General features: G+C 38.2%; 1 protein-coding gene across 3 annotated transcripts in view; it reads left to right on the forward strand.

The window, feature by feature from the left end:
- Positions 1–12,951, forward strand: part of LOC131051017 (pentatricopeptide repeat-containing protein At1g52620) — an 81,483-nt gene extending 68,532 nt beyond the window's left edge. For 2 of the 3 annotated variants that reach the window (XM_057985356.2, XM_057985358.2), the window contains one exon: positions 12,229–12,951. The gene's annotated coding sequence lies outside the window, so the exon portion shown is untranslated. Of the gene's footprint in view, positions 1–12,212 lie in introns of all 3 variants that reach the window. The other variant, XM_057985357.2, reaches the window with a different exon arrangement.
- Positions 12,952–18,151: the final 5,200 nt, after the last annotated feature.

An 18,151-nucleotide genomic window follows, 5' to 3' on the forward strand; every position in this document is an offset into this window, starting at 1 on the left:
CCAACATCGGAGCCCAAGTATTCTATGAAGTAGGCCCCACCAGGTGTGCTGATTTGATCAACAAGCAATGGTTGCTGAAACCTAGAGTACACGTTTCCAAGATGCCCAAAACTCTCACAATCTTTGAGTTCAAGCAGGAATATGTGGACATGATAAAAATGCTGAGCAGAGTAATGGGATGCTCACACACGGTGAACTTCGAGCCTTGGATGTTCTTCTACATTGGCGAGATCATGAATTCTAATACATTGATTGACTGGGCTAGATTGATCAGCCACTACTTGCACGAACAATTGAAGAACCTGCAGAAGAAAAAGTCTCAGTCTTTTTTCATGAGTTCCTACCTATTCTATATGTTGGCACGAAGGGGTGGATTTGATGGGCTGCCAACAAGAGGAATCATGGGCTGCGGGCCAGCTCAGCTAAAGGTGCATGAATGTTATCCTCAGCTACATCTCCACAACATGAATTCTTACAAGTTGGCGAATGACACCTTCACCATGTACCTGACACGACTTATGCAAAATAAGTTGCACATGAGGTTGTCTCCGCAAGCAAGTGCTTTGGTCTAGAAGTATGGTGCCACGTTCCTGCAGTTCCCCAAGTTCACCTACATCAGGACATAGGGTTTCTCCTTCCAATCTTACAAATTGCCTAGATATCCGTCAGATAAGCTTATATTGCTCGAGCTCATGAGGCAATTGATTGCCTACGATCAGCTGCAGAAGAAGAAGAAGAAGCAATCTATTGAATTTCCAGTTGTCTTGGGGGATTTCATGGAGATATGCCCAGGATTGGAGGCTGCTGAAAGTGTAGCAAGCGAGTTGGCATTCTACCGACTACCATTTCACACTTCCAGGGCCCAATATGATCCTTACAGCCAGATCAGGAAGGTTGCCGGTGTCAAATTCATACATAGATTTCACTTGGAGGATTACTGGGCCGATGCCGAGGATGACTTTGAGGTCCGGAGAAGAATGCACTCCAGACTGCCCCTCGACACCATCAGAATAAGTGAGATCCATCAAGTGCCAGACCAGGTGAAGGAAGACTCAGATTTGATGCAACCCGAATTCGAGAGGATAAAAGATCAACCTATCCTGGTGCCAGATTGGTCGGAGCCTGAGGTAGATGATTTGAACATTTTGGCTAGGCTAGTGCTAAAATTCACTAAGCATTGGATTGACAGGCAGACAAGAAAGTTGGTTGAAAACCATGTCCCTCTGACATACCGGCTGATGGGAAATCTGGATTCTCATAGCGAGGCAACTGAAGACTCTTCACAGGGTCAGGCAGGAAGAGAGGTCCGGATAGACAAAGGAAAAAGTGCCCCAAAGAGGCCAAGGATAACAAAGACGAAGGATGCCCAATAAGAAATCCCGTGCGAGGTTCAGCAGGAAGCCCAGCAGGAGGAGCCTCCACAAAAGAGAACGAGGACAGGAAGGGAACATTCACTAGTCAGCTCCGCGAGCGTACAAAAAGTAGAATTGTTCCCGCATCCCGCAGGCCCACTTCCAGGAAACGTTCCAGCACCTGATATACTCAGCATCAATGCTTCACAGGGCAGTCATCAACCAAGAAGTCAGAGGCAAGAGGTTTCCCCGCACTTGGAAGAAGTTCGCCAAGATAATTTCATAGAGACTATCCTTGGCGAAATGGAAGAGGAATCTCAAGAATGGGAGCATGTAGAGGATTATAGCCATTCCATCCCCACGCCGGATTGGTTGGTAGGCAGATTGGGAAATGAAGCAGGAGGGGAGCCCAATCCTGCTCAGGAATTAGAAGAATTATTGAAGAGGATGGATCAGCCACCGGAAAGAAAGGCCCCTCGAAAGTTTTCCAAGGTAGTCAGGGAAGAATCCGGAGCCCGGACCTTGCACATTGCTGAACCTGCGGTGGATAAGGATAGGAGTGAGATTAGGCAAGAAGATTACGTCATCAGACAGGTGGATCTTGGCCATGCTTCCACCGGTCAAGTAATGGGAGATTTCGACGATTCTTCCTTTGCCATGAAGGAGAAATTGCTGAAGTCAAAAGCAAAGTGTAAGCGGCTGAAGGAGGAAAACGGACTTCTATGCGAGTATGTCAAGAGTTTCAAGAAACCCCTCAGGGAAGTAGGTCCTTCATCCACTCCCCCTCCCTTCCTTCCCAAGGAAGTAATTGATGATGCAGAACTTACAAAGGCAATGACACAGAATTCTCGAGAATGGGTAGAGGATGTTTATGCTGAGGCAGGGAAATTTGTAGAAGATCTAGCTCAGCTCCATTCGAGGTTCGTGGCCCTCCTAAGTAGGTTGGAAACGGCGGAAGGACTATGGGAAGATGTTGATGTCTACCAAGACTTAACCATTTCCCAACTCAGGGCTTTGATGAGGACTCCAAGGAAAACACTGGTAGACGGGAAAGTAATCCAGGAGAATGAAGCCTACGACTTTCCCCGATGGTTCTACGCCATCTGTTCAGGGAAGAACACCCTTGATAAATTCAGCATTGATTCCGTCACCTTGAAGGAATCCATCAGAGGGATACAGGAAGAAATCCTTAGTGCCATGGAAGCTTTATTTTCAAGGAAACTCAGCGATGGGGGAATAACAGTGAATTCCTTGAAATCCCAGTTACATGATTTCTTCTTCGTCGGTTCGTTTCCCAAGGAACATTTTGCAAATGTTTCTTCATTCTCCGGTATGATGAAGAAAACACAGGAGGCCATGGTAGATTGGGAAGGTTTCTTTTCCAGAAGCGAAGAGGAGATTGCCTTGATGGAATTCAACATCGAGAATGTGCCAAGTGTCTCCATTGGAGAATTGGAAGCCGTTGTCGGTAGGTTCATTACTTACGCCATTAATGAGCGAGATAATGGTCGTCTGTTTTTGGACGAAAGTCTTTTGACTGAACCATGATGGCGTATTTGTGGCTGAAGGGAACATTGACTAGGCTCGGGATTGGTCAACGCATGCCACCACAGGATAAGGGAATCTTCTTGCATGTCGTCCTCTCATAATGGTTTTATGACGGATTCTTCTTGCATGTCGCCGTCGCTTGGAGAGTGATGGGCATTTATGACTACGTTAGTTATATTCCGAGCATGATCATCATCATGGGCGCTATTTTAGGCCCTTTTAAATTTATTGTAAGTGGGCATAATGGGTTATTTAATGCAGATTCCCACCTTGTTGCATCATGTTTGGAGAATCTTTTGGGCAAACCCTAATTAGGGTTTTGCATGTAATCTAGGCTTGAGGCCTATATAAGGGGGTGACCCCCTCATTTGTAAAAAAGGAGAGACTATCGTCAGAGATTGTTGCTAAGAGTTTTTGAAGCAAACACTTAATACATTGTTCAATTGTTGGTGTGTTCTTGTGTTGTTTTGGAACTCGCATGGTCTCGTTCTCTTCATAGATTAGATTTGTTTTCATGCAATTAGATGAACTGGATTTGATAGGATCGCTTGTTGCCAAATTTGTGCTCATACTTTTGGTGTGCAGCTGATTGTTGCATACCGTGCAAAGTTAGTCTGAGCCTCGTTATATGTGTATGTTCAACTTCGATTGTTAGAAGAGATTGTTCTATCTGATGGTTTCTTTTGACGATTTGAAAATCCTTAGCACTCCCCCTGAAGATTGCACTGCCTTCATGTAAGTTGTGCTTTGCTGGCAAAGCGAAGCGCGGTTGGATTTTGCACAAGTTTGTCCCGTCTCCTTGTTCCTAGGATTAGATTACCTTTAGTTTAGTTCCCCTCTACCCTATTCCTATTTACTTTTTGCATATTTCATAATCCGAAAATCTAAAACTTAGAACTTCATTGCAAATCATCCGTGTCAACAAAGTCTTGAGCTTACATAAATTTCTCTGACATACGTAAGGCCCCTTGGATTACTAGCAATCACATCCGCCAACTGAGTCACACCCGTAGCATAAAGGAACCTTGGAGTCGATTTGTCTGATCTTCCTACAATATCAGCATGCAATCGTACTTTGATCAAGAGAGAGTGAAGTGACCGTTGGGCAACTTTATTTCGTGTTGAACGCCGTCATAAAAAACACGTCAACACGACGTCAATGAGACACTTTTCGGGTTTGACTACTTAGGGTGATAGAAGGCAAGTTCTTTTGTTCAGGTATTATTTTCACTTAACTCTAAAAGAAAGCATCAAACATTTTAGAAGAGTTAACGATGCCTTCTTTGGTTCCTACATGTGTTTGTTTGACAGGAAGCTTGGGAAGAAAAGAGTTTTAGACAAGGCATGGGAAACTGTCAACAAGTATGGTTGTATGTACCTCCAATTTCATACCTTTACATACATCAGGATTGGGTGTTTTGAAGGCTGTCCATATATGCTACCCATATACTCAAGTGACGAGATTATACTAATGGAGTTATGTAGCCAAATCATGATTGTGCATGGAAGGTAGTCAGAATCACACAAAGTTGGATTCAAATTCCCTCTTGCCATTGGCAGATATTCAATGACAACATCTTACAAAGCTAAGGCCATGGCACTGTAAATGAAGTGGGTCAAAATGAAAAAGTTCAAGAGAAGGGAGGATTTTAATTACAAAGAAATGAAGGATAAGCTCAAAAGAAGCTTTACTCTGTTCATAGGATCGAGGGCATATGGGCTGATTGCAGATTTGAAGATGTGAGGAAGTTGGACTATAGCTAGCTGACTATAGAGAAAATTGAGAATCTAGATGTTGTAGATATTCCAGAAGACATGGAAGATGATGAAGATGTCCTAGACCCTACATATGATCAAAATAAGATTGCCAATACTTCTCTCCCTCCAATTCAATGGTCTCAAAAAGAGTCAATTTCAATAAGGGAAAGATTTCAACCTATTCTCGTGAATACAAATGTTTGGTTGCAGGAGAAAGGAATTAGGTTGAAACCTTTCAAAACAGGTTCAAAGGAAGACACGGCTGGACTTGTTGGCAAGAAAGCTGAATTGAGAACCAAGAATAAGGAGGATGTCGAGAAGACACCAAAGTATAAGTTTACAATGGGTAAGGATAAAGTTGCAAATCAAGGAGAAACATCTGCACAAGCTGAGAAACAGACTGAGGAGCAAGCTGAAAGCCAAGGTGAGCAAGAAGGAGAGGAACAAGAGGAAGAATTCCGAGAGGAGGATCTACCAGAACCTCCAGCTACATCGGGGCAAGGATCTACACCAGAGGTTGCTCCAAGCGTTTCTACTCTTGTTTCTGTCACAATATCTCCTCATGTCACCAGTGTGCAATCTCTTCCTTCTATTCCTATTGTTTCTACTGTGCAATCTTTGCCTTCCATTTCTGTTGTTTCATCTGTGCCAATTGCCTCAACTGTTTTTGTTGTTGCACCCAATTTTAGTTCAATCCATCCATTCTTCTACCACTAGTGAGTCCATTTTTGATACTCATGATAATATTGAAACTGTATTTGGCTCACTTTATTGATTTCCCAGTCTATTTGAAGTCTCTGCAACTATGCTTGATTTCGATAAGTTCATGTTCAAATCCTTGCCTAATGTCTCAACTGTAGAAACCCCATTGGCAGTGATGACTAGTACCACATCTAGTGACTGCTATTGCTCAAACTACATCTGTGCAAGCAGCGGTTACAAGTGCTGAAATAGATTCTACTCTTCCTCCCTGGTTGCAGTCAGTAACATCTAAAAGGAAGAAACAAGACAGCTCCCTAGATGATTTTGATTTTGGCCAACTCGTTCTTTCAAAGCCAAAGGTTGCAAAGAGGGCCAAGACACTTTCAAGGGTGAAGGTAGATCAATCAGTGAACAAATATGCAAAAGTAGTTGTGCCTCCACTAGACAAAACAGTTGAAGAAATTCAATCTTCTGATTATGTGGTAACAAGGATAGAGCTAGGCTTGCAGTCGCATGAAAGTGTCAAGGATGACTTACTTGTGGCTACGGAGCACGGACACACTTATTGAAAGATATGACAGAGACAAGGAAATCAAGGATATGCTTAAGCTTCAAGTAGAGCAGCTTACTGTCGTTCTAATAAAGATAACCCAATCTTTGGAGGTGGTTGAACTAGTAGGTTCATCAGTTGATGAAGAGGTTATCAAGAAGGATGAGCGTATTGGTGCACAAGGGAGGGCAGTAAGTGCATGGATTGACAAGATGCTTTCACAGGCATGCATTTGTTTAGTTCTTCCATTAAGCTGTTGGATAATTTGAATAGTGTTAAGTTTGAATTGGACCAAACACTTGATCTTCTATCTTAGGAATTACAAATACAGGAAAAAAACCTTGATGCTTGGTCAAAGCTAAAGGACTTCAAATTGGAAGTGTTGGTGGATAATGGAGTAATCCCCACCAGGAGGATGCACATTGAACAATGGGAAGCAATGAAGGATCAAAAGGACATTCTTGAGCAATTGATAAAGGATTTGCAGGAAGAGTAGGAAGAAAGTGTAGATAAAATGCTTGACATCACTGCCAAAGTCTCTGAGCTCCCCTGCAAGTTACTTGATGAGAATTAAAAGACGCTTCACGTAGACATAGTTATCCAAGAATTCAGCTCACTAATTTAGACCAAGATTAAAGCAGAAGATTTCACAATATCTTCTACTAACAAATTAGTGGATTTTCAGGCGATTCTGGATAACCTAGAGACCATTCTGAAGAAGCACAAGAAAGGATACATCAGCATAGAAGATTCTATCACGAGGGTTCAAGCCATTCCAAGTCATATCGTTGGACCCAATGAATTGGAGATGCAAGATACCCTTCAGAAATTTGAAGAGTTCTTGAAAAAGAACAAAGATGATGATGTGTCTTCGGATACTTAGCTATTTTTCATGCTTTCTAGTTATATAGTTTGTAATTTTGTCATCGACATTTTACATGTCTTTTTGTAAATATAAAATTGCATGTAGACACAAGTTCTAAGTTAAATTGGACTGTATTGTTGAATAAGTCAAAGTAGTTGTAGATTTCCTGTTTTTGCTCAAGGCTTTCCTATATATAAAGGAGGGAGCCCTATTGTAAATATTATCTATTAGCCTATGCATCAAAACTCTGCCGATTTGAGAAGCATTTTAAGACTTTGTGTTTAAAGTGAAAATCAATATTCAATCAAGTTGGCATCCAATCTTTGTCTTGGATTCAGTGTGCTATGTGGTTAGATTGTTCTTATGTCCATCTTATCGCATTATCTTGAAGTGATTGAATTGTGTATGTGGAGAAATCATTTATTTGAGGTGATCAAATCTAGTTTTGTAGACTTTGTGCTACATTATTATATCTAGAGTTCTTGTTACTTGCGATTTGGTAATAGTTTGAAGACTCTCTGCTGTATTCTATTATCTACTTAGAGTAGTTAATTTGTGGTGCATGTGATAGACTTTGAGCTACTCGTATATCATAATTCTGCTCCTTTGATCAGTTTAGAGAAGCAATGGAAGACTTGAGACTTGCGTAGGTTTCGTTGTTATTTAGAATTTGCTGGTACATATTCAGTTATTCTTTTGTGTAATTTGATTATATATCGGCAATTATTGCTCCAATTAGTATCTTGTGGTATATACATTTTGTAATTGTCACGAATTTGTGATTTAAGAATTATTGTAAAAGGAAGAACATTTATTTTAAAAGAAGAGAATATGATGGATGGAACACCCAATGAGTAAATTAGTATATATAGTTATAGTTTAGATACTAGTTGATTAAGTTAGCAATAAGAAGGCAGCCTCCCGTTTGTGACGAAAGATACAATCTCTCAATAACTGTGGCTGAATAAGTCATTTTGTAATCAGTTAATTGATTACAAAATATTCACCGAACAATATTGTAAACTGTTGTATAGGAGAGCAGCTGGCTATAAAGATCCTCTGACTGTTTGATTTCTTGGAAGTATGGTCGATCGGCGTGCACTAGAAGTGAAAGCAAGATAAGTTCTTATATGTAGGTGATCATGTGCAGTGAGATCCAAATAGAAGTATGCAGACGTAAAAGTATGCATAGAGATGTAATTTTGTTTCTAGTTCATGTGATGTACTTTCTCCACATGTTCACACTAAGGGGGTGTTAGGAATCAGTGTTCACACGGATTAGAATAATATTGCGTAATGTGAAGTGAGTTGTATTAACAGCTCACAAAGGTGAGAAAATAATATTGTTTGATTGTTTTATTAGTTGTTAGAATGAGTTATAATATTAGGGAGAGGTTCCTATAATGTAGTAGAAGAAATTTCTATAAATGTGGAATGTGTATTAAACGGGAGGCAGAGAGAACAATTATATGTAATAACCACTCTCAATTATTTTGAAATTTTAGCAACAATAAGCTCAACAAAAACAATGAAACATTGAAACAACTGCTGCGATAAGTCTAATATGAATAATCGGTGTTCATAGAAATGCTGTTTACATAAAGTTCTGATGACAAATCACTCCAAAGAGTGGCCAGTGTATAAGGAAACTGAGATTATGAAATACCCACAAGAGAATACCTTAAATAGATGACTGGAAACTTGTTTGCATGTCTAAATATGGACAAATAACATGCTTTTACAGGCAGAACAACTAAGGGAATTGCCCAGGAAGCCTCCCAACACATTAACAACACACCCAAAATGGTCATAAGCTGAATCAACACCGAGAAATGCAACTCCAGTGCACATCAAACTCCATGGAAGCATATGATGTCAAACTGGAAATGAAAATCAGACTGGTACAGGTCTGAAATACCTTGTTATTACGCTACTACAGGTCTGAACATGAAGCAAAGACCCCAGAAAACTCACCAACTCTCATCCAAACAACGAACATGAGCATAGGCTTACATATCACTTCAAATTTCATCATGCTTGAAAATCACTGTGAATGATGTCATAACAAACTGAACACATTGAGAGCACATCGAAGATTGATGAGATCTTCCAAAACTGGATTTTGCATTGTAACTCCTAAAAATCTGATATCTATCTCAAACACCTTGACCATAGATGGAATACTCACAGAGTACTCGGCGATTTTTTTGAGTTTTGAAAAACTCGCGAGTATTTACGCCATTGACTCGTAGAAGAAACTCACTGAGTTTTTGGCAAAAACTCGGCTGCATTAAAAAAAGAGGCCCAAACATGTCAAAAAATAATCTAATTTTTTCTTGTCAAGTCAGTCTCATTCTCTTCATCAGAATATATACATGAAATAGGCAGGATGTTTGAGAGTTGTTTCAGATCTCAAGGAGTTATAATGTAAATTCTAGGTTTTAGAAGATCTTCTATATTTTCTCACACAGTCAAATTCAGTAATCAGCTGGCTCCTATCAGCATTCTCTAGCTCTCTCCGAGCTTTTGGCAAAAACTCAGCTGCATTAAAAAAAGAGGCCCAAACATGTCAAAAAATTATCTAATTTTTTCTTGTCAAGTCAGTCTCATTCTCTTCATCAGAATATATACATGAAATAGGTAGGATGTTTGAGAGTGGTTTCAGATCTCAAGGAGTTATAATGTAAATTCAAGGTTTTAGAAGATCTAATATATTTTCACACTTGGTCAAATTTCAGTAATCAGCAGGCTCCTATCAGCATTCTTTAGCTCTCTCTATCTCACTCACTTTATCTGCCCTGAATTTTAGACCTATCTATCTCCCTATCACTCTTCCTCTATCCCCTCTCTCTACCACTCTCTCCTCTCTCCCCCAAGATCTAGACATATCTCTCTACCCCTCTCTCTCTCACCCTCAACCTCATTTTGGCAAGGTGGAGGATCCACATCGGACTCCTAGGACTAGACCCTCTAGTTCTATCTCTCACCTAGTTTTCACTAGCGCTGGGAAGAGGAATATGTAAAATGTTTTGATGTTGTATTTACTTTTAGTTTTACAAACAATTGGCTATTTCATTTTGTTTCAGTCTATCAGCCATCAGCATTCCACAAGAGGATGCCATTTTGTACCCAATTTGCATTTAAATCAATCAAGTATATCTAGACTCAGCTTGTTTCTTTTGTGTACTCGTTTATTGACTCATTGGATGCATCTCCTCACTGAATTTCGCAAAAAAAATGCATTTCTAATTAAATTTAAGCAAATTTTTAAGTTGCCGAGTTTTGCTGAGTTTTTTTGCGGGCCTTGGCGAGTAGTTCAACTATGATCTTGACAATATACATGAAATATAATTTGTATATGTTTTTCTTATACTTAAATGTTTATTCCATGTATGGCCTCCTGAATCATGATAACAACAAAAGTTCTACCCAAAGCTTTGTCAACTATCCTCCAAACAGCAAGGCACTTCCTGTCAATAAGGAAAGTTCACAGAAAGTGCAATGCTTAAGTTAGGAAATCCTCATGCCCCCCCTCTTAGGCAGCCCATTACATGGTACGACTCACACAAATCAGCAATATGCCTTCCTTAAACTTATATGGCTTGCAATTTTTGTTCTTTAGTCTCCACAATTCGAAGAACCCCCAATCTCATACTTGAAATATGCACAGCAATAGATACACTAACAACAGGAAAGGCTTGTAGGAAAGATTTACAGCCTGCCAATAACCTCCAAGATTGTCCTCAAGAAAACTTTTAAAAAATCTCTACAAAGATCATTAATCAAACACCATTAATCTGCAAACATCTAAGTCTCTACAAAAAACAACAAACTCCATTGAACCTTCATTATGATTTCTGAAGTGAAACCATCATAAACCAGCTGGGGAGGATCTTTCTCCAAAACGCAAAAGAAAAATCAAATCAATGGTGTATGCTTCTGGATTCGGTTGTGTGAGAATTTTTGCATGAACGTTTCGGATCATACTCCATTATCCATCATCAGGATGATAGAGAGCACAAGGAGAAAAATGGGTAAGGTAGCAAACCAAGACCAATCGAATCCAGAAGCATACACCATTAATCATATGGATTGTGGAAATTTACTCATGTTGAAAAATCAAATTCCTCAACAACCCCAACAATGAGCCCTCAATCTCCTTTTACAACTTTTTGAAGCAATAAAATATTTACTTTTTTCCTTTTTTGCTCCAAAACTCTCTTTTATAAAAATAAATAATTAACTTTATGGAGCACGTTTCACCTTTTTGAGGAATAATAATGTTTTCTCATGAATAAAGTTGCTTTTTTAAGGCGCCCATTGGAAATAACTTTTCAACACCTTTAAATCAGCTATTACACTTAGTTATCCCTTTTATTTTTTGGTCGGTTACTTATCCCTTTTATTAATGTTGGACAACTTAAGTGAAATGTTAATTAAATAATTCAATAATATCTCCAAGTTGTGGAAAGAACTCAAATGACACAATTTTGCAATTTTGATCATACCAAAGTGATATTGAAGACTAGGGATGATGGAGGCAACTGGGTGACTTCTAAAACTAGCTTACTCCAAGAAGTTTGGAGAGCAACCAAAAGGTCTGAAATTTATTCTGAAAGCATCAAAGGGCTTCATCTGACCAACTGAACTCAAAGTTAAGAACAATTGCTTTGCAAGACTGGCCCAAAGATTCTCCAAGAACGTTGGAGTTCTCCCTAACTAACCAGCTAGCATCTGGAAGATTTGGAAACTAGCTAAATGTGCACAAATTGACTAAGCACCAAAAAGGGGCATTACATAATAGAATAATATTATTGTTGTGTAAAATTTTATGTTTGCCTCTGCTAAATTTTTTAATACAATGAGCCATGTTCGTCCAAGCCTTCAAAGACCTCAAAACACCAGTGATAAGCAAACAATGAATGATAACAAGGCAAAATGTAGAATTTGGTGTACTGAAAAGTCACTACATAAGCCACATACAAGTAAAAAAGTCAATATGTTTATATGGAACAAATTCTAAGAACTACTCTACAAAAATGGCTTTGTCAAACTAAGAAGTTAATGTGTTTATAAATAGACTTTTTCCATTCTATAATGATTCAATTTGATCAATTTTTAGGATTAAAAGTATATATTTTTGACATCTGTTTGAGCAATAAAATTTTAATAGTGCCGTCTTCACTATCTTGTTAATTTTGGAAAGTAGAGCAATATGTTCATGTTTCTGGTTTCTATTTTGTTTTACATTGCAATGAATTCTCTATCCTACTAATTGTGGGAAGTAGCAATAGGATCATGTTTTTGGGTTCTTTTTTTGTTGTGCATTGTAGTGAATTCTCTATCTTGTTAATTTTGGGAAGTTAGGTTTTATACTGCAAAAATTTACAGATCATGATTCTTTTGGTATTCTTGGTCTTACTTTCTTTAGTGATAGTTTGCATCAATTGCAGGAATACATCATGGGAATTGAATAGCTATGTGCTCCGTGGCATTGATCTTCAGATATGAGCACTTAAGCAGATCCTCTTTGCCATTACAATTCATCAAAATATCTTCAGAAGGTACATGATAAGGAAAGCTAAAAATTTAGCTACACTTCCAGCAAGGTAAACTAAGGAGTGATTTGTTAGATTTGAGGCGTTTGACATGGGATGGTGCTCTAAAGGGACGGCTGGCAGATTTGGAAGAATTTAGATGGATTTATTACTTATGTATAACTTATTATGATAGTGTAGCAAGTAATAATGACCATCCACATAAACAAGCTGTGTATCTATCAGCACTAGAGCTCAATTTTTTTTTATGACTATGTCTATGTTACCATTTAGAAAATAGTGCTACACATATTCACAAAAGAAAGTGGGTGGAAAAAGTCACACCCTGAAACCAAACAGGGCAACAGCCTGGGACAAAACACAATTACATTAAGCAGCTATGCAACAAGAGAAAAAACACTGGGAGGAAATGGTTAGATTTATCTGAAAGGCCTTCTCAGAAACATGTATAAAATTGGGTCAAATGTCTTCATCTCAGAGGGGGATTACTACAGCATAACATGAGACAGGATATGCCCATAAAATTGTCACCATTCAAGGTATTATCTATTTTTCAGACTAGCAAGTAATTGATTCAGAGTTAATATTAAATATCGACTCACTAGATGTGTCATTCAACCTTGTCTAAAGATCAAACGTTTGCAACACGTGTTGGAAGGTCAGAGGAGTAAAATAAAATAAAAAAAGAACACCGTGAATAAAAAAGACTTGCTGTTTAAAATTAAATTTTGCCAAAATTTGCAAGAGCAATTAAATAGCAGCAAAAACAGGACAAAGCAAAAATCTAACAGAAGATAATACCATGATACACCACTCACTTTCTGCAGGTGAATTGTAGTCCTGTTTCTGGTCTGTGGAACCACAATATGTGTCATGTGCAGTTTTCGTGCAGTACATAGGTCATGTGCATTTTCTTTGCCGGTATTTGATGTTAATATGGAAAAATTCTATACATCAGTGTATTTGATTAGTTGCAAGCTTGAACTATTGCTGATTTATTTTGAACTTAGAAGTTTGTATCTTATAAATACCTATACTTAATATATGCAGAGGGGATATCAAACAGGTATCATCAAATGCAGCTAATATCTAAGAGTGTGATAATTGTATGGTTAAATCTTCTATATAATTTACTTTGGATCCTGGTTGTGACAATGTAGGTTACTGGAAAAACATTTTGTACATCACTGCAGTAATCTTTTCTCTCTCTCTGGTGAGCAATTTGATAGATGTTGTAGTTTTTCTTATATTTACCAGCCTACCTCCATTGCTTTTTGCCATTTATATTGTCCGGACGATTACTAATATTATAAAGTTTGACTTTATAGGCACAGGGAGCAACCCTGCATTACTTGAAATTTGCCATTTTGTTGTCAAAGAGTATTCAATTGATATCTCTACTAAAGGAAAATAATGGCGCAAACCTATGTAAATAAAAGCAATGCTATTTTTTTTCCAAAATGTAGTAGAAATATTTCATAGCACAAGCATTCTCTAACAAGATATCTTTTAGGAAAAAAACATAAAAAATAAGAGTCACTGTATTAACTCAATTGTTTACAAGATTATAAGCTATTTCACGTGTTTAATACTACTCTATGTGAGTTTTTGTAGACGTGCTAGCATAGGAAACTGCTAAGTTGTGTTTTATCATAATGACCACTTGCAAGGGGCCTTTTTGGGGGGGGGGGAAGAAGGATGTTCCTACCCTAGATTCAAACATCATATCTGCCAGTTAGGGTGATGCCTCAGACACCTCTAATTGTTTCCCAATGGACAATTTTTAAGGGTGTAAATAATGGAATGTATACATCATCTATCCAACAAATCTCCACTTGAATACTTTGTATAGGGGAACATCTATACACAAATCTACAACTAATGGTGGGTATGTTGTTTTGGATTGACACACTCCTTTGGAACAAAAACTAGTGAGTGGTGGGGAGAAGTTCTCATGAGAGGGAAACAGACTAAGTGTTCTCACTTATAGACAACTTGTAGCTGACAATTTTCATTGGCATGCATACCAAATCCACCCCAAGTCCACAATACTTTGTACTAGATCTAGCCAAAAAGATCTATGGATTTGTTAGCTCTGATAATCCTAAACAATATGAAAACTTGTAGGTATAGCTTTCATGAATCATCAAAGAATTTTTAGAGAAGAGTGACTTCCTATTCTAATATATTACTAAGTTATAACTAAACTATTGTAAAGGACTAGCATAATGGCTAATCCATTTTGATTTATCATGAAGGGGAAGAGAGTTAAGAGGGAAAGGATTAGATAGAATGAAAAGGGGTGATGTACCAAACGATTAGTGACCTCTCCACTTCCCTTCAACATTTAACCAACTTATCAAACAAGAAAATGTCAAAGTTTGTCGTTGTTGGTACAATTTAGAACCTACGTTACTCGGGGACGCGTCCCCGACTTAAAACCCCCCGTCCTAGTCCCGAGGACGTTTTGGGGACTTGGGGACGGCCAGGGGACGTTTCCCCTCGTCCCCAAATTGTCATGCATTTTGAGGGGACGTCCCCGAAACAGGGGGACGCTTGCCCTAGCTTTGGGGGATGTCGGTACGTCTCGAGGACGACTGGGGACGGCTGGGATGTCCCCGGGGACGTCCAGACGTCCCCCATATCTAAGGCCATTAAAAAATATTAAAAAAATTAAAAAAGTTGTATATTCAATTATTTAAATTTTTTTCTAATATAGGCTCCTTGTTAATTCAAATTGTTATTAAAAATAAAAAAAATGTTAGGAGATGCAGTTAGGGGCAGCATTATACTTTGCCAGGTTGATGAGGAGGAGACATCACGTAGACCATGACAGTGGGAGAGACTCAGAGGACTATGATTTTGATGCAATGTTAGGAGATGCAATTTAGGGGCAGCATTATACTTTGCTATTTTGTTAGTTTTACTTAGTACTATTTTGATTTTCACATCGTAATTGACAATGAAACTATATGGCAGCAGTGCAACCTTTGGACATTTTGACATTTTGTATGTTATTTCTTTAATATCTATTATGATATGCATATTGACAATGTGAATGAATTGAAATTCTGATTTATGAATGCATAATTGCATATTGTCTATTGAGTATTAACAATGTTGTATGTTCAAAATTTATATTCCAAAATGTTTTCAACTTTTAATAGTATCATACACATGCTATATCCATGTTTTCATATAAATATAATGTATATATGCATGCTTTATCCATGTTTTCATATGAACATTTAGAATTTTCCTATATATTTTAAATTTTCCCTATATTTTATATAGCCGTCCCCTTTGCCGTTCCCCGCCGTCCCCAAATTTGGCAAAACAATTTGCCGTCCCAGAAACACGTCTCGCCGTCCCCTGCCGTCCTTGTCCCGGAAACTCAGGGTAACATAGTTTAGAACTCCAAACAAACATTGTTATGGTTTGACTTTTAGATATGCATAAGCTTTTACTTTCCATCTTGGGGCCATAAGTAGGCAAATATAAACCATTCACAAAATTTAAAATAGATGATAGTCAATATTCTCAAGTTGAGAAATGAAAAAAAGCCAAAAGTAGCATTTCCTTTTATTTAAAGTTAGAGGATATTTATAAAGAGGGTGGTAACCATATTAATATATATTGTGGGATATTGCACCATGCAGTGGTGATGAAGGGACGTTCAAAAAATTTAACATTTAATAAAGTTGCCCAATAAATAAAGAATTGATAAATCAATTGAAGGGAAACTCTCACCCTTATTAACATGGGCGAGGTTAAACCTCACCCTTGATGAGATAAAGGAGAGATGGTATATGTCGACAGGTCCAAATAGCTAACAAGCAATTCAAGATGCTAGATTTGTGGCTAGGATGTGCTCACATAGGTAGATGGAAGTTCAATTGCCTTACTTGAGCCCATGATGTTTGTGTTGGCAACATCAATGAAGGAAATCTGAGGAGGCGGAGGGGGAGGGGGTGGGGGGATTCAATTTTCGTTGGATTATCAAACTTAACTTTAAATGTAAATCTGATAAACTGCAACAACAACAAAGATAAGCAAATTGATAGCACAACACACAACACCAAGATTTTGATGTGGAAAACCCGGTTAAGAGAAAAACCACGGTGGGAATCTACCCACAATAGGATGATACTTTGCAGTAGTATGCAGAAATATTACAATGGGGAATGCACTTGCATTCAGGCTCACTGCTCAAAATATAATAACTCGAAAGGCTACAACCCTCAAGGAAGTCTCACTGACTTACAATAAGATTTAGACAACAATCCGGAAGGAATGAATTGCAATGCATCTCCTAATGCTTGATGACAGTTTTGGTTAAGCACACATATCTGCTCTGCAACCCTCCAAGACTTTGCTCAAACACACTATCGAATGATGAATTCCTTTGTTCACTCATACACCGGATCATGAAAACCACCAGAAACTCGCACAATGATCAATGCGGATCATCAAAACAAATAGGACATAATTAGGAAACACCAACAAACACGTTAGAATCATCAGTAACAGCTGTACCAACACCACTCATCAAATCTTCATTGATCAACATTTGAACCTCAAGAATACTCAAACAACAACAACTATCACGAAGAAAGATAACTTGCAGAGCACCAAATCATGAACCATCTGAAATGAGGATACACAAGAACATCTCAAACAATCTCCCAAAATCACAGCTCAATAATTGATCACATTGGAATATACTGGAGGAAATACCAAACTCTGCAAAACACTAATCAGAAAAACCAAATTGCAAACTGGATCATATGATATGATCAATTAAGCTTTCCGGACCACTGAAACCAATATAGAAAGATGTAATGACACTAGGAATACTCCATACACCAAACCATGATCCCAATAAACCAATCTGCAATCATTAGAGCAATAAATCACAGGAATATGTTGACATCAATGACAACAACATATCTTAGCTACAACAATGTCCAACAATCTCCCCCTTTGACATTGATGGCAATATATGAATGTGAAAATCGATTAATGCAAAGAAAGAACACATCTCCAACAAACTCCCCATAAGATTAAGCAGATAAAACAATTTTTTACATTCTTCTCTCCCCCTTTGACAACAATGCCAAAGATGCTCAAAACAGAAAACCAAACTCTCCCCTCAAACAAATCATGATGCTTTCCCCCTAAAACATATAACCAGTCCAGCCACAGACCGACTACTCCAATTGAGGAGCAACATAAACTCATCAATCCGGACAAGAAGATAAGACTGCGAAGTTCATCAGATTGATGCAACTCGACATATCTAATTCCCATCAGGAGGAGTGGATACCCCTAACTTGTCTCTTAAATAGACAAATGTGTCTGTAGGCAAAGGCTTAGTGAAAATATCAGCAATTTGTTCCTTTGTAGACACATCTTCTAGCTTCACTTCCTCTTCATTGACTTTTTCTCTCAAGAAATGATACTTGATTGATACATGTTTAGTCTTTGAACGTTGCACCAGGTTCTTTGACATATTTATAGCACTGGAATTATCAGAGTATATGACAGTAGGCTCATCATAGATAACTTTGATATCCTTCAACATTTGCTTCATCCAAACTATCTGGGTGCAATTACTAGCAACAACAATGCACTCAACTTCAACAATAGATAGAGAAACTGAATCTTGTTTCTTACTTGCCCATGAAACCAATTTCTTACCCAAAAAGAAAGCACCACTGGAGGTACTCTTCCGGTCATCAACATCACCAACCCAATCAACATCAATGTAAGCACACAACATGAAATCATCAATCCTCGGATACCATAAACCATAATC

This window comes from Cryptomeria japonica, chromosome 6 (genome assembly GCF_030272615.1).
Source record: "Cryptomeria japonica chromosome 6, Sugi_1.0, whole genome shotgun sequence".
NCBI lineage: Eukaryota > Viridiplantae > Streptophyta > Pinopsida > Cupressales > Cupressaceae > Cryptomeria > Cryptomeria japonica.